The following is a 24,177-nucleotide window of genomic DNA, read 5'->3' as shown; positions in this document are numbered from 1 at the left end:
AAGTGTTCCATATTTTTAGATAAATAAATAATCCAGAATCTTCTTTTGACTACTAACTGACTTTCCACAGAAGTAAATGCAGTTAATCTCTCTCACACGTTATTTTCCTTCCCATTTCCAAAACAGAGCTATAATTAAATGAACCACCTAAAAATCCCTTTTAATTGCAGAACAAATGAATTCCAAAAACTAGGTTAGACGATCCTTCAAAAATAAAAGCAAAAGGCCTTTTTCATTAAATGAAATTTAGATTTAGTTCATTTGACCCTACTGCTGCATCTCTATGACAGAGGCAATTTTCTGTACTTTTTTAAAGGCCCAGTTCAGTATTTTTATTCATCCGTGAGAAAAACTTTGCTATATCGCAAATATTCTTTTTTTTTTACATATCTTTTTTTTTTGAGGTGGAGTTTCTCTCATCATCCAGCCTGGAGTACAATGGCATGATCTCCGCTTGCTGCAGCCTCTGCCTCCTGGGTTCAGCATTCTCCAGCCTCAGCCCCCCGAGTATCTGGGATTACAGGCGTGCCACCACCACACCCGGCTAATTTTTTTGGTATTGTTAGTACAGACAGGGTTTCACCATGTTGGCCAGGCTGCTCTCGAACTCCTGACCTCAGATGATCCTCCCGCCTTGGCCTCCCAAAGTGCTGGGATTACAGGCGTGAGCCACCGCGCCCAGCCTACATCTCTTTTTAATACATATCTCAGATATTCTTAATACTCAGACTATACCTAACACACTATTCACCTTACTTGCGAAAAGTCTTTAAAATAATGACATTTTGTATTTGGCCAAGAATAAGGAATAACTTCCCAGGTATGTAAAAAACAAAAAATAAAAAAGTTTCATAAGTATAAACAGAACGAAATCTAAATCTTATTTAAAAAATAACATCCTAAAAATAATTTTCTCAGGTTATGTAGAACAAACATATTCCACCTTTCTACAACATTTATTGGTTTCTTCAAACATTCTGAAACATAATTTTTTTTTTTTTTTTTTTTTTTGAGACAGGGTCTCACTCTGTTGCCTAGGCTGGAGTACTGTGGTACAGTTACAGGTCAATCACTGCAGCCTTGACCTCCCAGGACCAGGTAATCCTTCCACCTCAGCCTCCTGGGTAGCTGGGACTACAGGCGCACACGCCACCATGCCCAGCTAATTTTTTGTGTTTTTCGTAGAGACAGGGTTTCTCCATGTTGCCCAGGCTGGTCTCAAATACCTGGGCTCAAGGGATATGCCTGCCTTGAACTCTCAAAGTGCTGGCATTACAGGCGTGAGCCACTGCGCCCAGCCATATCAGAAAATTCTACATCTTTCTAAGAGCAAGCCATTTGTCATTGTTTCCAAACCTTGGTAAATATGAAAATTCAATGTATAAACTAAGGTCTAATGAAATATACCAGAGGTTAACCGAGATCACCAAAAACCCCAAACAAGAAATGTGATGAGCAATTGCGCTACTTTGGTGGTTTTTCTTTTTGAGACAGGGTCTCGCTCTGTCGCCCAGGCTGGAGTGCAGCAGCTCGATCTCGGCTCACTGCAACCTCTGCCTCCTGGTTTCCAGCAATACTCATGCCTCAGCCTCCCAAGTAGCTAGGACCACAGGAATGCGCCACCACACCCGGCTAATTTTTTATATTTTTAGTAGGCACAAGGTTTCGCCATGTTGGCCAGGATGGTCTCAAACTCCAGCCTCAAGTGATCCACCCACCTCAGCCTCCCAAAGTGCTGGGATTACAGGTGTGAGCCACCATGCCTGAACTGGTTTTTCCTTCTATTCTACTTGTGAAAGCTGGGAAATCATGAGAATATGTACGTAATCTGTCAACAAGGAAACTGTTGGGACTGAGTAAGGGATAAAGCAAGATTCACAACATGAAAAGAGGAATATAGCCTGTACACAATATCTTCTTATATCCCAGTTTTTACAAAAGTCAATAGAGAAAAAGCTTTCAAAATTGGCCCTCTTTGATGCAATCTTTTGTCTCTTATACAAGCTTTTCCCCCTTTATTTTCATTCCTACTGACACCTCCATAGCCTAGTCTCCCTACCTCCAACCATAGTAAATACGACAGACTTCAATTTTGCCAAATAAATCTTCACAAAATACCATTTAATCCTATCAGCCAATAGGTCTCAAGGTTACTCAAAATAAGAGGCTTGACTCTATTCAACTTTTCAAAACTTTTGCCTATTACCAGGCTCACACAAACACTCTAAAATTAAATTCCACCCCCTGAAGTCCATTCCTGCCTCTGTACCTTGGCATATTCTGAATAACTAAATAACTTCCCTCCTTCTATCTGCCTTAATAATTATTCTACGTACCTCTCATTCAGCACTAGACTGCTTTGAGGTATTGAACTGTTTTATTTATTTATTTGTTTGTTTATTTATTTATTTTTGAGACAGGGTCTCACTCTGTTGCCCAGACTAGAGTGTAGTGACATGATATCAGTGCAGCGACATGAGCTCACTGCAGCCTCAACCTCCAGGGTTTAAGCGACCCTCACACTTCAGCTGGGACAACAAGCGCACACCACCATCATGCCTGGCTAATTTTTGTGGGGCTTTTTTGTAGAGACAGGGTTTCGCCATGCTGCCCAGGCTGGTTAAATCTTTATGTGGGTAAGAACTTTCTTCTCAGACGGCAGAGACCATGGGTTATGCTGCAGAAAGTCAAGCCCCAGATCAGAGGTTGTAAAGCGGCAAGCCACAAGAAAAATTCTGCCCATAGTGGTAATTTGTTTGGCCCACAGTGTTTATACTATGAATTCATAAGTTGCCAACATTTAACAATAAAAATTTCTTACAAAATCTTGATTTCCAGCTTCTCTTTAGAAAAAAATCAAGATGTTCAGGCTGCACTTGGTCTGTACTCTCCCCGAGGTCAATAGTAAGCCAACACTGAATTGTACACTTTAAAACAGTGAATTTTGCCTCAATTTATTTTTTAACCTTCTGAAAACTTTCTTTTTAATTTTGAAAAATATAATGACGGGATCTCACTATGTTGCTCAAGCTGCTCTCAAACTCCAAGGTTCAAGCAATCCTATCACCTTGGCCTCCCAAAGTGCTGGGATTGTAGACGTGAGCCACAGCAACTGGTAAAAAAAAAACAACAAAAAAAAAAACTACCATGCATTGTGAGTATATTCCCAAGACCTTAAGTAGTATTTTTAAAATTATTTTTACTTGACAAAAAAGGTATATATTTATCATGTAAAACAGGTTTTATTTATTTATTGAAATAAAATAAAGACGAGGTCTCACTATGTTATCCAGGTTGGTCTCAAACTCCTGGCCTCAAGAGATCCTCCTGCCTTAGCCTCTCAAAGTGCTGGGATTATAGGCATGAGCCACCATGCCCAGCCTATAACATGTTTTAAAATATGTACACATTGTGAAATGGCTAAATCGAGCTAAATAACACATACATAACCTCACACACTTACTTTTACCTCCATCAAAAGAAAAAAAAAAAAGGCCAGGTGTGGTGCCTCACACCTGTAATCTCAGCATTTTGGGAGGCCGAGGCAGGTGGATCACCTGAGGTCGGGAGTTCGAGACCAGCCTGACTAACATGGAGAAACCCTGTCTCTGCTAAAAATATAAAATTAGCCAGGGTGGTGGTGCACACCTGCAATCTCAGCTACTCCGGAGGTTGAGGCAGGAGAACTGCTTGAACCCAGGAAGCAGAGGTTGTGGTGAGCCAAGATTGCACCACTGCACTCCAGCCTGGGCAACAAGAGCAAGACTCCGACTCAAAAAAAAAAAAAATCACACCAGGCGTGGTGGCTGACGCCTGTAATCCCAGCACTTCAGGAGGCCCAGGCGGGTGGATCACCTGAAGTCAGGAGTTCAACACCAGCCTGGCCAACATGATGAAACCCCATCTCTACTAAAAATGCAAAAAATTAGCCAGGCGTGGTGGAGAGCGCCTGTAATTCCACCTACTCAGGAGGCTGAGGCAGGAGAATTGCTTGAACCCAAGAGGCGGAGGTTGAGGGTGCAGTGAGTCAAGATCATGCCACTGCACTCCAGCCTGGGCAACAAAAGTGAAATTCTGTCTCAAAAAAAAAAAAAAAGTGTAAGCCAAAGCTGCTTTAACAGCTGCTCCCTTGGAGGGGCATGAATTCCCTAGTTCACTAAAAGTCCCAATCCGATATATCATTACTTACTAAATGTTCATCCAGCCCTTGCAGATACTTAAATTTACAATGCTCAGCCTAAATAGGTTTACTGAATGACTAATGAACTCAGATCATAACTTTAAGAAAGATAAGGTTGATGGTAATGATGATAATGAAAACAACAATAATAACTAACACTTCACACTGTGAGCCAAGTCTTGTTGAAGCAGAAACACATAATACCTATGTGTATACACTATTACCACTCCCAATTTACAGATGAGAAAACTAAGGCACAAAGAAGCTAGGCAAGTTGGCCAAAGATCATACCACCAATACACAGTAGAGTCAAAATTCAAAATCAACCTAACTCCAGTAAATACTGTTAACTCCTACAATATAATCCTTTAGACTAAAATCCTTTCCTTTGTGACTAACTGAATTTGATTCTTTGAAAAAATAATCAAGACAAAATTGTAGAACCTACTCTTTCTTTGTACGAATGAATGACTAACAAACCAAAGTTCACCTAAATGCAGATGGTTATTTCTGGAGCTTATCTTGTCTTAAAAAAATAAAAAGTCCATCCTGGCCAACATGGTGAAACCTCCTCTCTACTAAAACACAAAAAATTAGCCAGGCGTGTTGGTGGGCACCTATAGTCCCAGCTACATGGGAGGCTGAGGCAGGATAATCGCTTTAACCTGGGAGGCGGAGATTGCACTCAGCCGAGATTGCGCCACTGCACTCCAGCCTGGCGACAAAGCAAGACTGTCTTAAAAAAAAAAAAGTTATCTTGTAACTGACAAAGAAAAGGTTGTAGAATCCAGTAAAATAATGAACATTTTCTCAGAAAACAAGCAAGTTATTAGGTATTTCTGGAGTGAGTTAAGCTCAATATGTAGATGAATTATTAACCTATAAGTGACGACACAGTATTAAAATTCTTCTCTTTCCTGGGACAGAAGGATAGATCTATTAGGGTAAGCAATTTCAGACATGGAAAAAAAAAAAAACGCGAGTTGTTGGAGGGCAGAGATTGCTTTTTCACCATGAGTCCCTGCGGTGTCTAGCATTGAGCAGCACTAAGAATACATTCAATTATGTTAGGCCAGGTGCCTATAATCCCAGTACTTTGGGAGGCCAAGGCAGGCGGATCACCTGAGGTCACGAGTTCCAGCCTGGCCAACACGGTGAAATCCCGTCTCTACTAAAAACATAAAAATTAGCTGGCCATGGTGGCAGGGACCTGTAATCCCAGCTACCCAGGAGGCTGAGGCAGGAGAATGGCTTGAACCCAGGAGGTTGCAGTGAGCCAAGATTACGCCACTGTACTCCAGCCTAGGTGAGAACAAGACTCCGTCTCAAAAAAAAAAAAAAAAAAAAAAAATACATTTGGCCAGGCTCAGTGGCTTATGCCTATAATCCAGAACTTTGGGAGGCTGAGGCAGGTGGATTGTCTGAGGTCAGGAGTTCAAGACCAGCCTCACTAACATGGTAAAACCCTATCTCTAGTAAAAATACAAAATTATCTCGGCGCAGAGGCACATGCCTGTAATCCCAGCTACTTGGGAGGCTCAGGCAGGAGAATCGCTTGAACCCATGGGGTGTAGGTTGCAGTGAGCTGAGATCACACCATTGCACTCCAGCCTGGGCAACAAGAGCAAAACTCCGTTTCAAAAAAAAAAAAAACCCACAAACAAAAAAAAGAATACATTCAATTATGTTAAAGGAACCAAAAAATCTGAACTTAATTTCTTAAATTGCAATGCAATGAAACTCTTATAACATTTATCATCTTCCTTTTTATAATAATCAATCACTGGCAAGGGAGTTTGTTTTCCAGACAAAATCCTTAATCCAGGAGTTTTATATTTGAGTACCCCTTGGAATCTAGCACAACAGCAGCTCAACAGATCCTTGTCAAATATTACAAACTTAAACTTTCCGTACTTATGTTTCTTACAGGTCTCTCTTGGTGCCAGTGTTTAAAGTAGAACTTAAAACGCCGGGTGCGGTGGCTCACGTCTGTAATCCCAGCACTTTGGGAGGCCGAGGCGGGCAGATCACGATGTCAGGAGATCGAGACCATCCTGACTAACACGGTGAAACCCCGTCTCTACTAAAAATACAAAAAATTAACCAGGCATGGTGGCGGATGCCAGTAATCCCAGCTACTCGGGAGGCTAAGGCAGGAGAATCACTTGAACCTGGAAGGCAGAGGTTGCAATGAGCCGAGATTGCGCCACTGCACTCCAGCCTGGGTGACAGAGTGAGGCTCCGTCTCAAAAAAAAAAAAACAGTAGAACTTAAAATAACATGATTTGTCATTTATAAAGCATCGGATATTATGAAGCCTTTTTTTCTCTTTCTTTTTTTTTTTTTTTTTGAGACAGAGTATCACTCTGTCGCCCAGGCTGGAGTGTAAGTGGCATGATCTCAGCTCACTGCAAGCTCCACCTCCTGGGTTCACGCCATTCTCCTGCCTCAGCCTCCCCAGTAGCTGGGACTATAGGTGTCTGCCACCACGCCCGGCTAATTTTTTGTATTTTTAGTAGAGACGGGGTTTCACTGTGTTAGCCAGGATGGTCTCAATCTCCTGACCTCGTGATCCACCTGCCTCGGCCTCCCAAAGTGCTGGGATTATAGGTGTGAGCCACCGCGCCCAGCCGAAGCCTTATTATAAGGTATTTCTGGTATCAGTCATATATTGTGATGTCAACAAAGCTGTGAAAAATCAGTCAGTTAGCACATAAAGCACAGAATGTAATAGAGTGAGCTGGAAAGAACCTGAGAAATCATATCCAAAATATTCAATAGGTAAGTGAGGAAACCAGGCCCAGGGAGATTTAAGTGAGCTGCCCAAGATCACACAATTTAAGTGACCAGTAATACCAAGGCTAGAACCCAGGTTTCCTGAATGTTGGCTCAAATACCCTTCCACAAAGAACTGCTTTGTGAGCTTAAGATGAAATGGATATGCTGAGAAATATTTTAAAGATATTTTAAATACTTTAATAATATTTTTAAAATTGTTTTATAATAGCTATAATCATCCCACCATCTCCTTCCTTTCTCTTAAATATAAAAAAGAACAGGACCGGGCTCAGTGGCTCACGCCTGCAATCCCAGCACTTTGGGAGGCAGAGGCAGGCAGATCACCTGAGGTCAGGAGTTCAAGAGCAGCCTGGACAATGTGGAAAAACCCCATCTCTACCAAAAATACAAAATCAGCCCAGTGTGGCAGTTGCACACCTGGCCTCCCGGGTCCCAGCTACTCAGGAGGCTGAGACAGGAGAATAACCTGAACGCAAGAGGCAAGAAGCTGTAGTGAGCCAAGATCATGCCACTGCACTCTAGCCTGGGCAAGACTCTGTCTCCAAAAAAAAAAAAAGTGATTTTATTTTCTTTGGATATATACCCAAAAGTGGCAATGCTGGACCACATTTTAGTTCTATTTTATCACTATCTTCCTATTCAGCTTTCTTATCTAACAATTCACCTGCTCAACTTAATTCACTCCCTATTCTCTTACTGCTTAACTTTATGTTCTATTTTTTTTTCTTATCCAGTAGTCTTCCTTCTCTCCTAACCTTTTAAAGTGATCTGTCTTGTCCTCATGTTTTCCTTCACAATATTATTGTCAACTTCTCTCACCTTGTGGATCTAGACAACATTTTTTTTCTTTTTTTTGAGACAGACTCTCACTCCGTTGCCCAGGCTGGAGTGTAGTGGCACGATCTTGGCTCATTGCAGTGTCCATCTCCTGGGTTCAAATGATTCTTCTGGCTCAGTCACCCAAGTAACTGGGACTACAGGTGCGCGACACCACACCCTGCTAATTTTTGTATTCTTAGTAGAGATGGAGTTTCACCATGTTGACCAGACTGGTCTCAAACTCCTGACCTCAAGTGATCCGCCCGCCTTGGCCTCCCAAAGTGCTGGGATTACAGGCATGAGCCACCGTGCCCGGCCAAGATAACATTTTAAGTCATGAATTCATGTCCTTTACTAAAGATTTAATAGGTATTATTTTATTTGATCCACACAACAATGACAGGGAGGGAGACAGGAATCAATACTTAACCTATTTTACAGATGTATAAACTGAGGTCTGGCAAGATGAAATAACTTGCTGAAAGTCACACAGCTTGCCAGTGGCAAAATCAAATCAGAACCCAGATCTTTTCTTTGCAAGTCCTCTGTTCTTTCTCCACTGAACTATGTTGTCTTCTTTTTTTTTTTTCGAGACAGGGTTTCACTCTGTCGCCCAGGCTGGAGTGCAGTAGCGTGATCATGGCTCACTGCAGCCTCAACCTCCTGGGCTCAAGTGATCCTCCCACGTCACCCTCCCAAGCAGCTAGGATTACAGGTACACGCCACCACACCAGCTAACATTTTTTTTATTTTGTGTGGACTCAGGGTCTCGCCATGTTGTCCAGGCTGGTCTCAAACTTTTGGGCTCAAGTGATCCTCCCACCTTGGCCCCACAAAATGCTGGAATTACAGGCATGAGCCACTGCACCTGGCTATGTCGTCTTCTTTTTCATTCCCCACCTCTTAACCCTACACACGCACATGTCTAGATAGTATACAGAGGTAAATGTATATAAAACAACACAAATAGAAAAAGTATGCGTATGTGTAAGGGATCTACAAAAACAGAAAAGTCAGAAAATTCAAGTTAAGAGCACAATGTGGCTCACAGGTTAATCCCTGCATTAATCCCTGATTGGGTTTCAGAATCAAGTGAAGCTGCCTATTTGTTCAACCAACTGATGCAGCTAGCATTAACACTGCTCTCTCCTCACAGCAGTTATATGACCAGAGCTTGGCCTCCACATCACTCTTGCCCCCAAGTTCTCTCACAGGATGTCACCATACCTGAAGTTCTCACAGTTTGAGTCACTTCCTTGGGTTAAGGCGTTGTCTCCACAAGGCCACTGTGAAATTCATGGTACCTGAGAAAGGAAGGAGAGTCCATTAACACATTACTTCTATAGTTTTTTTGTCTCTTTTTAAGACTGAGTCTTGTTCTGTCCCCCAGGCTGGAGTGCAGTGGCACGATATTGGCTCACTCCAACCTCCGCCTCCTGGGTTCAAGCCATTCTCCTGCCTCAGCCTCCTGAGTAGCTGGGACTATAGGCGCACATCACTACACCTGGCTAACTTCTGTACTTTTAGGAGAGATGGGGGTTTCACCATATTGGTCAGGCTGGTCTTGAACTCCTGACCTCATGATCTGCCCACCTCAGCCTCCCAAAGTGCTGGGATTACAGGCGTGAGCCACCGTGCCCAGCTGACTTCTATAGTTAAACACATCAGATCTGCAATGACCTTGGGACTCTACAAGCACAAAGTCTCTTTTAAAAATTTCATTGGATAGACAATTTTTAACGGAGCAGACAGGACAAAAGAAAGAATTGGGGGAAAATGATTCATACATAGTATGGGAAGATACCAATCTGAGTATGATGGCTATCTGGCAAAATGAGGATGGCCATATAAATACACCAGTCTATAAGGGTCACCATAATGATAGTCCCTGCAAGTTGGAGACTCCTAGGGACAGGAAAAGAAAAAGCACACCAAGGATCTGGATATAGTCAGTTCTGAAAAGAAGCAAAAGAGCTGAGCTGGCAGCAGTTTTTCAAGGACAGTACACTGCTAGACTGGAGGAGGATAGAGGCAGGAACAGCTTCTAGTTAACTGCTTCTAGTTGTGAGGATAGTTTCCAACTTAATGTTTTTAGCTGAAAGCCAATCTCCCAACCAGAGAATGCTGCAATTCAATTCTGTGAACCCCCTAACCAACTTACATTGACTCAAAGCCAGTATCATTCACAGCCATAAAAGTCAACATGCCTTTACTGAATGCTTATTATGAGCCCAAAATTTGGCTAAGTACTATAAATACAGAAAAAAATAACCTTACATACTTTTGTCTTAATTCTTATAAAGGAAACCAATCCTCAAAACCCAAAACTGAGTTAGGCAACAAGAAAGAAAGTGGCAAAACAACAGAACAGGTGACTATTTCCTATCAGTACTAACACAAATTTCTTTTTCTTTTTCTTTTTTTTTTTTTTTTTGAGGCAGAGTCTCATTCTTTTTGCCAGACTGGAGTGCAGTGGCACAATCTTGGCTCACTGCAACCTCTGCCTCCCGGGTTCAAGCGATTACCCTGCCTCAGCCTCCCAAGTAGCTGGGACTACAGGTGCGTGCCACCACACCCGGCTAATTTTTTGTATTTTAGTGAGATGGGGTTTCACCATGTTGGCCAGGATGGTCTCAAACTCCTGACCTCACGATCTGCCTGCTTCAGCCTCCCAAAGTGCCAGGATTACAGGCGTGAGCCACCGCGCCCGACCCTAACACAAATTTCTTAAGACAGAATAAATACAACAAAACTCACTTCTAGGCCAAAATTCCTTGTTAAACTCTTGCCTTAACAGTCAAGAGGCACAAGCTAAAAATCTCCCTTTTCTTTTTCTAGTCTAATACCAGAAGCTCTTCGGTAGTGCACATTGATCTTGGTAAACCAGAGAATACCAGTCTCAGAGTTGCAAAACCTAGTGCTAGTTCTAGTTCTTACTCTTAACTAGTTTCAGGTAAATTATTTAACCTTTAAAACAAATAAACAACAACAACAAAAAAAACAGAAAATAAGAGATTGGAGTAATCTAAGAATAGCTTGTATCTGGCACATATCTACTACCTACTAGATAACTGTCCATAGGAGGTATCACTGATCAACCATAATACAATTCCTCAGAGCCCCTACAACCAGAATCCTTCCAAACACAGTGCTACTGGCAGCTTCCAATTAGAGCTGGCCGATAAACCAAAATATATTTGCCATTATGGACTAGATAATCTCTGTAATTTCTTCCAACTCTAAAACTCAATGAGCAAGTTTCTATAGGCTGAGAGAAAAACAATTCCAACAAGCCTTGACCAATAGTACTGAGAGACATAAATCTCAGTCCAAACTCCAAGTTCTAAATTAGCCAGGCTTGGTGGCATGCACCTGTAACTCCAGCTACTTGGGAGGCTGAGGCACACGAATCACTTGAACCCAGGAGGCGGAGGCTGCAGTGAGCCAAGATCACGTCACTGCACTCCAGCCTGCGTGGCAGAGCAAAACTCCATCTCAAAAATAATAACAAACTCAAGTTCTCTTCCAAATTACACCTGACATAGTTCTTTCTAATTTCTCAAAGATGCTAATGAACAATTCACTCTCATACTATATATAACATATATAACCTGGCAATATAAATTAGACTTGCTAATGGGTTCTTTTGACAGAAAAGGAGTCCTTTACCCAGACTAGCTCTAAAAAAAAATCCTCATCTAAAAATATGGCAACAATACTGCACTAGTAAAAAGCTAAATCCAATCCTTTGATCACCCCCACAACCTCTCTCCAAGGTCAGCCTTTGTTACTTCTCAACTAGACTTCTGCAATAGCTACTCTTTCATCCTTTCGTTCATCACCACAGCAATCTTTCTTTTTTTGTTTTTTGATGCCTATCTTTGTCCTGCAGCACACAGCAATCTTCCTAAAACACACATGTACTCACATCATTTCCCTGTCTAAAAATCTGTTTATCTATTTCTTTTTTTTTTCTTCCTTTTTGTGAAGACGGGATTTCACCATGTTGACCAGGCTGGTCTCGAACTCCTGAGCTCAAGCGATTCACCCGCTTCAGCCTCCCAAACTGCTGGGATTACAGGCGTAAGGCACTGAGCCCAGCCCTGTATCTATTTCTACCAAAATAAAATTCCAAATTTTTAGCATTATACTTAAAATTTTTAGGCAAAGCACAGTAGCTTACACCTGTAATCTCAACACTTTAGAAGGCCAAGGTGGGAGGACCACTTGAACACAGGCGTTCGAGACCAGCCTGGACAACGTAAAGAGAACCTGTCTCTATAAAAAAAAATCTTTAATTAGCCAGGCGTGCTAATGCATGCCTGTTGTCCCGGCTACTCAGGGAGGCTGGGGTGGGAAGATCACTTGAGCTCTGGAGGTCCTGCCACTGTACTCCATCCTGGGTGATTGGGTGAGACCCAGTCTCAACAACAAAAAATAACTTTTCATATACTTGCTTCCTTTAACCTTTCTGACCTTGTGTTTCAAAATGCTCTCCTTCCCCATTCCACTCCCTACTCCCTGAATCATTTTTGTTCCACAATCCTCTGAATTTACACACAGCATTAAGGCCTTCACTCAGCCTACCCTGTCCTTCTCTCTTCCCTCCGCCCCCACCGCCCCCACCGCCCCCACACCCCCACCACTGCTTTTCACATTCCTACTCTTCATCTAAGACCCAATGAGGGTTCAGGGGCAAATCTTGCCTCTTCTAACCAATCCTCCACCCAGCCACACACACAGAATGGGCCACTTCCTCTTCCGTCTCAAAGTTTTTTGACCTTTCCTTGGTAAGTCTAGAGTACCATCTGCCCTCAGTGGTTCCCAAGACCATCAGAATTACCTAAGGCATGTGTTAAAAATAAATTGGTTGGAGCCAACCCAGACCTACTAAATCCATCTCAGAAGGTGAGACCGTGGAATTTCTAAGCTCTTCTAATTATTCTAATGGTCAAATTTGGGGACTACTGGTTTGTCTGTCTCTCCCAATAAGTGAAAAGATGTATTTTTTAGGGCCAGGCAAGGTGGCTCATGCCTGTAATCCCAGCACTTTGGGAGGCCGAGGCAGGTGGATCACAAGGTCAGGAGTTAGAGACCAGCCTAGCCAATATGGTGAAAGTCCATCTCTACTAAAAAACAAAAAAAAATTAGCCGGGGGTGGTAGCACGCGCCTGCAGTCCCAGCTACTAGGGAGGCTGAGGCAGAAGAATTGCTGGAACCCAGGAGGCGGAGGTTGCAGTGAACCGAGGTCACACCACTGTACTCCAGCCTGGGTGACAAAGCGAGACTCCATCTCAAATTTTTTTTTTTTTTTTTTTTTTTTTTTTTTTGAGACGGAGTCTCGCTTCGTTTCCCAGGCTGGAGTGCAGTGGCGCAATCTCGGCTCACTGCAAGCTCCGCCTCCCGGGTTCACGCCATTCTCCTGCCTCAGCCTCCCGAGTAGCTGGGACTACAGGCGCCCACCACTGCGCCCGGCTAATTTTTTCTATTTTTAGTAGAGACAGGGTTTCACCATGGTCTCGATCTCCTGACCTTGTGATCCGCCCGCCTCGGCCTCCCAAAGTGCTGGGATTACAGGCGTGAGCCACCGCGCCCGGCCTCAAATTTTTAAAAAATGTATTTTTTAAAAAAGAATATAGAAATGTTTGATTCTAGAATGCACTGAAGTAGTCTGTACTCATTTTTGTAATTTCATATCATCCTTGGTGACTTGACTTGTATGCTGAATATAAGGGAATTCCTTTCGGACTCACAAAACTTACACATTCACGGTTCAAAGAAGCAGTAGAATTTCCACCTTCATTTCCAAATTTTTTTTTTCTTTCTTGAGACAGGATCTCACTCTGTCACCCAAGGCTGGAGTGCAGTGGCACGGTAACAGCTCACCATTGCCTCCACCCCCAGGATTCAGGTGATTCCTCCACCTCAGCCTCCTGAGTATCTGGGACCACAGGCACCCACCACCACACCCAGCTAATCTTTGTATTTTTTGCAGAGACGGGGTTTCACTATGTTGCCCAGGCTGATCTCCAATTCCTGGGCTCAAGAGATCAGCCCGCCTCGGCCTCCCAAAAGTGCTGGGATACTTGAGCCACCACGCCCATCCCATTGCTTTTTTTTTTTTTTTCCGGAGTCTCACTCCCACACCCAGGCTGGAGCGCAACAACCAGATTTGGGCCCACTGCGGCCTCCACCTCCTGGGTTGAAGCCATTCTCTTGCCTCAGCCTCCCTAGTAGCTAGGACTACAGGTACCTGCCACCACGCCCAGCTAATTTGTGTGTGTATGTTTTTAGTAAAGACAGGGTTTCACCATGTTGACCAGGATGGTCTCGAACTTCTGACCTCGTGATCTGCCCGCCTCGGCCTCCCAAAGTGCTGGGATTACAGGTGTCAGCCACAGCACCCAGCCCATTTCTTAATTTTAAAAATAAATTATAGCTTAAATAAACCTGTAAAATACACACAGCAAGCTCTCACCATATCTGCCATGAGAACTACACCTGAACTGATAAATAACTCCTTAGCCGATTTTGAGAATGGAAATACACTGCCTTTACATACTTCCTGAAGATCGAATTATATTAGGAAAAGATGCGGGAGAACCCAACTAAGTGCAATGATAGGTGGCTGGCTCCAGAGTCTTACTAATTTTCAAGGCAAAAATCTCACACTTCCCCATCCCCCACTCCAAACCAAGTATATCGCAGATGTGGAAGAACGGCAGAAAATGTAATAAGATTAGGATACGAATACAACCAAGAAAACAAGGTTGCGTTGTTATTGGGGATAATGAATTCCTGGCCCTTTACAAGTTCACCTGGTTACAGTCCAACTAACTTTAGGCCCAGCGTCTACTTGGGCGCACAAATCCTGCGATTCTCTCTTTTAAGTCGCGGCCCGGAACTGTCTTGGAAAACTTGAGTTCTCCACTTAAAAGTCATGTCATCATGTTTCGACCCTTAGAGTACGTTCAACGGCTCTTTTTACTTTTCTCTGCTAAAGAAAAGGGCACTCTCCGGAGGAAGGGCAGTGACAGCTCCACGTCTGCAAAAGTCGGCGCCGCCACGACGGTGTCGGGTGTCGGGGAGGGCGCCGGGGCCGGGACCACCACGCCGGGGGACAATGGAAGGAGGAGGGGAGTGGGAGAGAGAAGTGGAGGCAGCCGCTGGGCTGGGCCCTTCTAGCGACTGGGGGCTCGGAAGTGTCGGGAAGGACAGCTGGGTGACGGGGGACCCGGCCGACGCCCCTCACAGGGCCACGTAGCCCGCGCCGGCCCCGGCCGCCGGGCCCCGCGCGTAGGCCGAACCGCTGGAGAGTGGCCCCAGGCTGGGATGAGGGGCGAGGGGCCGGACCGTACCCACGCCCGTCGTGGCCTAGCCCTTTCACAACTTGGAGCCCGCGAGGCGAAGGCCTCGGGAGCCTGTGCCAGGCATTGATCCCTCCGAACCCAGACAACCCACCCCCACCTCCCGGCCCGGGCCAGTAGCCCGAGCTCCCCGCGCCCCCCACAGACACCGGCTCTGGGAGACAGAGCAGCCGCGGCTCTGGGGTCCCGACCCGTGCGTCCCATTCCTCTATCCTAGTTCTCCCCCAACATTCTCATCCGGACTCCCTCCCTCCCCCGAGAACTGCCCCGAGCTCGCCCACGGGTGTTTACCGGGACTCCGGGCGGCGGCGACTCCTCAGTCCCTAGACTAAGATGGCAGCCGGTCCCGAGCCCAGACCACAGCTACCAGAGCCAGTTATCAGCCAAAGCGCAGGCGCCTGAGCGCGGGAGTGGTCTGGACTACAAGCCCCAGCAGGCCTTGCGCGCCAGCCGTTCGGCCCGCCCCTGGCTTGAAGAGTCGGCTGCGGTGGTAAATCCAGTTAAATCCCAGTTTTCCTCACCTCCAGGTGAGACGGGCGCGAGCGGCTCATTCTTTTTTCTTTTTTCTTTTTTTAACACCCCGCCCACCGGACCCTATAAGGACTGTGATTCTCAAACTATGGTGTGCATCAGAATCACCTAGAGAACTTATTAAAACTTACAGTGCTGACCCCCACCCCCAGAGTTTCTGATCAGAAGATCTGGCATAGGAGGATAGGGTCTGATAATCTGCATGTCTAACAAGCTCTCTAGTGATACTACTAGTAAGTGAAATAATAATTTGAAAACCACTGGGCTACACAGCTTAGTTTATAACTTAGTTGTTCTTTTTTCTTTTTCTTTTCCTCTTTTTTTCTTCTTCTTTTTGAGATAAGGTCTCACTCTGTCACCCATGCTGGAGTGCAGTGGTGCAGTCATAGCTCACTACAGCCTCACACTCTTGGGCTCAAGCAAGTCTCCCACCTCAGCCTCCTGAGTAGCTAGGACAACAGGTGAGCACCACCACACTCGAGTAATTTTTGTCTATTCTTTGTAGAGATGGGGATGGGGTGGGGTCCAGATGGGATGGGGCAGGGACAGGGCCACAGTCTCGCCATGTTGCCCAGGCTGGTCTCAAACTCCTGGGCTCAAGAGATACTGCCTTCTCAGGCCCCCTAATCGCTGAGATTACAGATGTGAGCCACTGCACCTGGCCTGGTTTAGCCTTTAACAATGTACATTAAAGGCTGTGGTTAAAAAGAAAATAAAAGAAAAAAATGTACACTTGAGAGTTACACTGACTGGGTTCAAATCCTCCCTTTTCTACCTTTTAACTGGTGTGCTTAGGAATGGTGATAACAGCTTAGTGGAGCCAACATGGCCGGTATTCTAAGAGCTGATACCAAGCTCCCTTTATTCTCACGAGAAACCTATTCCAGAAATACCGTTATTATCCCCATTTTACAAATGTACAAACTAAGTCACATGCTTGATAAGAACCCAGGCAGTCTGGTGTGAAAGTCCGTTCTCTTAACCTTCTTCATGGATTGCTTGAGAAATAATAGGCTATGCAAGCAGAGACTCAGAGGTATGACTAAGTACTCATTTCTTAGTGACCTTTGCTATTACTGTTTCCGCCTAATGAAAATAGTATTTTGCCATCTGGAAAGTCACGTACATTTTTCAAAGTATCTTTTTTTTTTTTTTTTTTTTTTTTTGAGACAGCGTCCTGCTCTGTCACCCAACCTGGAGTGCAGTGGTGCAATCATAGCTCACTGCAGCTGACCTCCTGGGCTCAAGTGGTCCTCCCACCTCAGCTTCCTGAGTAGCTGGGACTCCAGGCTCAAGCTGCAGTGAGCTATGATTGCACCACTGCACTCCAGGTTGGGTGACAGAGCAGGACGCTGTCTCAAAAAAAAAAAAAAAAAAAAAAAAAAGATACTTTGAAAAATGTAAGTGACTTTCCAGATGGCAAAATACTATTTTCATTAGGCGGAAATACTATTTTCATTAGCCTACACCAGGCTAATTTTTTTTATTTTTGTAGAGACGTGGACTCCCTGTGTTGCCCAGGCTGTTCTCAAACTCCTAGGCTTGGCCAGGCTCAGTGGCTTACACCTGTAATCCCAGCAGTTAGGGAGGCCAAGGCAGGTGAATCACTTGAGGTCAAGAGTTCGAGACCAGCCTGGCTAACATGGTGAAACCCCATCTCTACTAAAAATACAAAAATTAGCTGGGCGTGGTGGTGGGTGCCTGTAATCCCAGCTACTCGGGAGGCCGAGGCAGAGAATTGCTTGGACCCAGGAGGCAGAGGTTGCAGTGAGCCACGATCGCGCCACTGAACTCCATCATGGGCCACAGAGCGAGATTCTGTCTCAAAAAAAAAAAAAAAATCAAAAATTAGTTGGGCATGGTGGCACACCCGTGTAATCTCAGCTACTCAGGAGGCTGAGGTGGGAGAATTGCTTGAACTCAGGAGACGAGACTGCGGTGAGCCAAGATCGTACCACTGTACTCCAGCCTGAGTGACAGAGTGAAACCCCATCTAAAAAAACACAAAAACCAAACTCCTAGGTTCAAGCCTTCAAGCCTCAAGCAAATTACTTTCAAAACCACTTCATGTTTCCTGCAACATGTCTTAGGAAAGATTGCTAAAATACTGATTCCTGCGCCCCTATCTTCATTCAGATTCTCTAGTGCAGTGATTTTCAAACCTCAGTACTTATTAGAATTGCCTGCAAGGTTAGTTAAATCATAGATTGCTGAGGCCACTCCCAGAGTTTCTGATTCAGTAGGTCTGGGGTGGGGCCTGAGAATTTGCTTTTTTTTTTTTTTTTTTTTTTGATACTGAGTCTCACTCTGTCGCCCAGGCTGGAGTGCAGTGGCCCAACTTCCGCTCACTGCCACCTCTGCTTCCCAGGTTCAAGCGATTCTCCTGCCTCAGCCTCCCAAGCAGCTGGGATTACAGGTGCATGCCACCATGACTGACTAATTTTTGTATTTTTGTAAGGATGCAGTTTCCCCATGTTGGCCAGGCTGGTCTCGAATTCCTGACCTCAAGTGATCCGCCTGCCTTGGCCTCCCAAAGTGCTGGGATTACAGGCTAGAGCCACCATGCCTGGCAGAATTTGCATTTCCCCTTCCTCTTCCCCTTCCCCTTCCCCTAGCCTTCCCAGACAGAGTTTCACTCTTGTTGCCCAGTCTGGAGTGCAATGGCATGATCTTGGCTCACCACAACCTCTGCCTCCTAGATTCAAGCGATTCTCCTGCCTCAGCCTCCCGAGTAGCTGGGATTACAGGCATGCACCACCATGCCTGGCTAATTTTGTATTTTTAGTAGAGACAGGGTTTCACCATGTTAGGTGAAAGGATGGTCTCAATCTCCTGACCTCGTGATCTGCCCGCCTCGGCCTCCCAAAGTGTTGGGATTACAGGGGTGAGCCACTGCACCCGGCCAGTACGAGGTATTTTAATGACCATTATACAGAGAAGAAAACTGAGTGTGACAGAAATTAAATGGCTTGTTCAAGATCACTCAGCCAGGAACCAGAGATCTAACCCTAAGTCTTCTAGCTCCAGATTCTGTATTCACCTACACTTTTAAAAACTATATAAGGTTAGGCAAAACTAGTCTATGGTGTTAGAAGTCAGGATACTGGTTACTCTTTGAGGGGAGGGAATACTTGGAAGAAGGCACAAAGACACCTCTCAGGATGGGTGATAATATTCTGTGTCCTGATCTGAGTGGTGTTACTGTTTCAGGAAAAGGGTCCTGATTCAGACCCCAAGAGAGGGTTCTTGGATCTCGTGCAAGAAAGAATTTGGGGCAAGTCCATACAATAAAGTGAAAACAAGTTATTTATTTCTTTATTTATTATGATGATGATTATTTTTTCAGACAGAGTTTTGCTCTTGTTGCCCAGGCTGGAGTGCAGTGGCGCAATCTCAGCTCACTGCAACCTCTGCTTCCTGGGTTCAAGTGATTCTCCTGCCTCATCCTCCCGAGTAACTGGGATTACAGGTGCACACTACCACGCCCTGCTAATTTTTGTATTTTTAGTAGAGACGGCGTTTCACCATGTTGGCCAGGCTGATCTTGAACTCCTGACCTCAGGTGATCCATGTGCCTCAGCCTCCCAAAGTGCTGGGATTACAGGCATAAGCCACGGCGCCCAGCTGATAACAAGTTTATTAAGAAAGTAAAGGGGCCAGGCGCTGTGGCTGACACTTGTAATCCCAGCACTTTGGGAGGCCGAGGCAGGCGGATCACAAGGTCAGGAGTTCAAGACCAGCCTGGCCAACATGGTGAAACCCTGCCTCTACTAAAAATGCAAAAATTGTCTGGGCATGGGGTCGGGTGCCCATAATACCAGCTACTCCAGTGAGCCGACATCGCGCCACTGCACCCCGGCCTGGGCGACAGAGCGAGATTCCATCTCAAAAAAAAAGGATAAAAGAAAGTAAAGGAGACCAGGCGTGGTGGCTCACACCTATAATCCCAGCACTTTGGGAGGCTGAGGCAGGTGAATCACTGGAGGTCAGGTGTTTGAGACCAGCCTGGCCAACATGGTGAAAACCCGTCTCTACTAAAAATACAAAAAAAGTTAGGCAGGCATGGTGATGCACGCCTGCAATCCCAGCTACTCAGGAGGCTGAGGCAGGAGTATCACTTGAACCCAGGAGGTAGAGATTGCAGTGAGCTGACATCGTGCCACTTCATTCCAGCCTAGGAGACAGAGCAAGATTCTGTCTAAAAAAAAAGGAAAGAAAGTAAAGGAATAAAAGAATGGCTACCCCATAGGCAGAGCAGTGACTCGAGATACTGGCCTAAGGATACTTAGAGTTATTTCTTGATTATATACTAAACAAGGAATGGATAATTTATGAGTTTTCCAGGAAAGGGGTGGCCAATTCCCAGAGCTGAGGGTTACTCCCTTTTTTAGACCATATAGGGTAACTTCTGGATGTTGCCATGGCATCTGTAAACCATCATGGCACTGATGGGAGTGTCTTTCACATGCTAATCCATTATAATTAGCATATAATGAGCAGTGAGGATGACCAGAGGTCACTTTCATTGCCATCTTTGTTTTGGTGGGTTTTAGCCAACTTCTTTATCGGCAAGGTCTTTAGGACCTGTAGCTTGTGCCAACCTCCTCTCATTCTGTGACTTAGAATGCCTAACCTCTCACACCTGTAATCCCAGCACTTTGGGAGACCAAGGTGGGCGGATCACAAGGTCAGGAGTTTGAGACCAGAATGGCCAATATGGTGAAACCCCGTCTCTATTGAAAATACAAAAATGAGCCAGGCATGATGGCAGGCACCTGTCATCCCAGCTACTCAAGAGGCTGAGGCAGGAGAATCGCTTGAACCCGGGAGGTGGATGTTGCAGTGAGAGGGATCATGCCACTGCATTCCAGCCTGGGTGACAGAGTAAGACTCCATCTCAAAAAGAAAAGAAAAGAAAAGAAAAAAGAATGCCTAACCTCCTGGGAATGCAGCCCAGTAGGTCTCAGCCTTATTTTACACAGCCCCTATTCAAGATGGAGTTGCTCTGGTTCAAATGCCTCTGACAGTACACAGGCTTTCTCACTTTGTGAAAATTAATCAAGCCATATACTTATTATTTCTGCATTTTTCTCTATATTATACATCAATAAAAGCTTACTTAAAACAAATATATGTTTTATTTTATTTCATTTTTATTTTTTTAGCGACAAGGTGTTGCTCTGTCACCTAGGCTGGAGTGTAATGGTGTGACCATAGGAGCCTCAAACTCCTGGGCTCGAGCAATCCTCCTGCCTCAGCCTCCAAGAGGCTTTGTTTTTTTGTTTTGAGACAGAGTCTCGCTCTGTTGCCCAAGCTAGAGTGCAGTGGCACGATCTTAGCTCCTGCCTCAGCCTCCCAAGTAGCTGGAATTACAAGCGCCTGCCACCATGCCCAGCTAATCTTTTTGTATTTTTAGTAGAGACAGGGTTTCACCATGTTGGCCAGGCTGGTCTTGAACTCCTGACCTCTGGTGATCCACTGGCCTCAGCCTCCCAAAGTGTGAGCCACCGCACCCAGTCCCAAATATCTGTTTTAAATGGTTATTAGCCAGGAGCAGTGTCTCATGCCTGTAGTCCCAGCACTTTGGGAGGCTGACACAGGAGGATCCTTTGAGGTAAGGAGCTCTAGACCACCCTGGACAACACAGACTCCATCTCTAATAATGGTAATATAAATAAATAAATGCATACTCATTTTGTTTGGAAAATGCATCTCTTTCTACTACATATCAATGTATAAAAGCTTTATAGTGCATCAGAATTGCCTGAAGGACTTATTAAAACTCAGATTGCTAGGTGTCACCCAAGAATTTCTGAGTCAGGAAGCTCTGTTAGGACTGAGAAATTGCATTTCTTTTTTTCTTTTTTCTTTTCTTTTCTTTTCTTTTTTTTTTTTTTTTTTTTTTGAGACGGAGTTTCGCTCTTGTTGCTCAAGCTGGAGTGCAATGGCACAATCTTGGCTCACTGCAACCTCCACCTCCGGGGTTCAAGCAATTCTCCTGCCTCAGCCTCCCAAGTAGCTGGGATTACAGGCACCTGCCACCATACCCAGCTAATTTTTTGTATTTTTAGTAGAGACAGGGTTTCACCATGTTTGCTAGACTAGTCTTGAACTCCTGACCTCAGGTGATCCACCCGCCTTGGACTCCCAAAGTGCTGGGATTACAGGCATGGGCCACCGTGCCCAGCTGAGAAATTGCATTTCTAATAAGTTCCAGGTAATGCTGATGCCCACCTAGCATGACACTTTGAGAACCACTGGACTATGCTATCCTACCCTTCTTACTAATGCCAACAGGGTGGGTCAGCTCTCATCTGGGAGGCAGTACCTAACAGGAGTTAGTAATTTCAGCTTCAGCGGCGTATGTATCAAGGATCTAGTCCTTAGTATGTCAATAAATTGCTTGTGGGGCCAAGGGGCAGGGGTTCTTAGGAAAAGTCACCTGAACTTCAGTGTCCAAATCTCTAAATGAGTCTAATAGAACCTACCTCCTAGGATGTTGTAAAGATTCTAGAATATCCCAGGTTTGTAGTTGGTGATTGTCCAAGAAGAAGCCGAGTTTGTGAGGGCAGGGAATCCCAGCCTGGCCATTTCCTCATTCTCCCATGCTATGTGGCTCTAGCTCTCAAGTTCCCTGATCCAGAACTCAGCCTGGTCTTGGCCTGGTCAGAATGCAGGATCAGTGGTTGATAAAACTGAGCCACCCTTACCTTCCTTCTGCCTATGACACCTGTGCCAATCCAGGACAGGACTAGCCCTGCTAGAGCAGGGGCCAGAAACCTGGAGGAGCCTGTCACCAGCAAGGGAAGGAGGTTCCTAGGTCTCTTGGGAAGGAGGAGGGCAGGAAGCAGGGCTGCAGAGCTGGAAGGAGTTGGGAGAAAAACCCCAGCGGCCCACATGCCACCTGCCACTTACCAGATTTCCCTGCAGAACACTTAGTCATACTATTGTCCCCCTCTTTCCTGGAGCCTCTTTGCTTTCACTTGCCAGAGGAAGGCTTGAAAAACTGTGTGTTAATGGAGAGAAGACACCACGGGGCTTCTGGGGGCCTGAGATCTGGATCCAAAGAAACCACTTAAGGCTGGGTGTGATGGCTTATTATTTCTCTTTAAGACTGTTTACTTATCCTTGAAATAAGGTACACAAGTTCTGTCCATGGTCCCAGGTTGCCAGATTTAGAAAATAAAAATATAGAATGCCCAGTTAAATTTGAATTTCAGATAAACAACAGATAATTTTTAGTATAAATATGTGCAGCTATTGCATGTAACATACTATTACTAAAAATTTTCTCATTGTTTATCTAAAATTAAAATTTAACTGGGCATTCTATATTTTATTTGGCAACCCTACTTCCAAGGCTTTATAATACACTTTCTAGATTAGAGGTAATAAACTTAAATGCCTCCAAGGACCATCCAGGTAAAATAAAAAATAACACTTAGGTCAGCTGCGATGGGTCACACCTGTAATGCCAGCACTTTGGAGGCCAAGGTGGGTGGATCACTTGAGGCCAGGAGTTCAAGACCAGCCTGGCCAACATGGAGAAACCCCGCTTCTACTAAAAATACAAAAAAAAAAAAAAAAAAAATTAGCCAGGTATGGTGGCATCCACCTGTGATCCCAGCTAGCTGGGAGGCTGAGGCACAAGAATCACTTGAACCTGGCAGGTGGAGATTGCAGTGAGCCAAAATTGTGCCACTGCACCCCAGTCTGGGCGACAGAGTGAGGCTCTATCTCAAACAAAACAAAACAAAAACCCACCTAGGCCAGGTGCGGTAGCTCACACCTGTAATCCCAGCACTTTGGGAGGCTGAGGCAGATAGACCACCTGAGGTCAGGAGTTCAAGACCAGCCTGACCAACATAGTGAAACTCCGTCTCTACCAAAAATACCAAACAACTAGCAGGACGTGGTGGCAGGTGCCTGTAATCCCAGCTACTCGGGAGGCTGAGGCAGGAGAACTGCTTGAACCTGGGAGGTGGAGGTTTCAGTAAGCCAAGGTCTCGCCACTGCACTCTAGCTTGGGCGACAGAGCAAAACTTTGTCTCAAAAAAAAACCAAAAAAATCCAGAAACAAATAGTAAATTGTAGTTAATGATAGGCATGTTGAAGTGTTTAGAGGTAGTGAACTCTGCAACTTCTTTGAAATGCATCAAAAAATTAGATGGGACTGGGCACAGTGGCTCATACCTGTAATCCTAGCAGCACTGTGGTCAGGAGTTCAAGACCAGCCTGGCCTACCTGGTGAAACCCTGTCTCTACTAAAAATACAAAAATTAGCTGGGCGTGGTGGTGGACGCCTGCAATCCCAGCTACTCGGAAGCCAGAGGCAGGAGAATCACTTGAACCCAGGAGGCGGAAGTTGCAGTGAGCCGAGATCACACCACTGCACTCCAGCCTGGGTGACAAAGCAAAATTCCATCTCAAAAAAAAAAAAAAAAAAATTAGCTGGGTGTGATGGCTCACACCTGTAGTCCC

General features: G+C 45.0%; 1 protein-coding gene across 1 annotated transcript in view; it reads right to left on the bottom strand.

Annotated features, from left to right (window-relative positions):
• Positions 1-15,575, bottom strand: part of ITCH (itchy E3 ubiquitin protein ligase) — a 137,778-nt gene extending 122,203 nt beyond the window's left edge. The window contains exons 1-2 of the mRNA XM_008021369.3: positions 15,457-15,575; positions 9,026-9,102 (exon numbers count right to left, since the gene is read on the bottom strand). The gene's annotated coding sequence lies outside the window, so the exon portion shown is untranslated. The remainder of the gene's footprint in view (positions 1-9,025; positions 9,103-15,456) is intronic.
• Between the last annotated feature and the right edge of the window lie 8,602 nt (positions 15,576-24,177).

The sequence above is a fragment of the Chlorocebus sabaeus genome, chromosome 2, assembly GCF_047675955.1.
Source record: "Chlorocebus sabaeus isolate Y175 chromosome 2, mChlSab1.0.hap1, whole genome shotgun sequence".
Taxonomy (NCBI): domain Eukaryota; kingdom Metazoa; phylum Chordata; class Mammalia; order Primates; family Cercopithecidae; genus Chlorocebus; species Chlorocebus sabaeus.
This window is presented reverse-complemented; position numbering and strand designations above follow the sequence as displayed.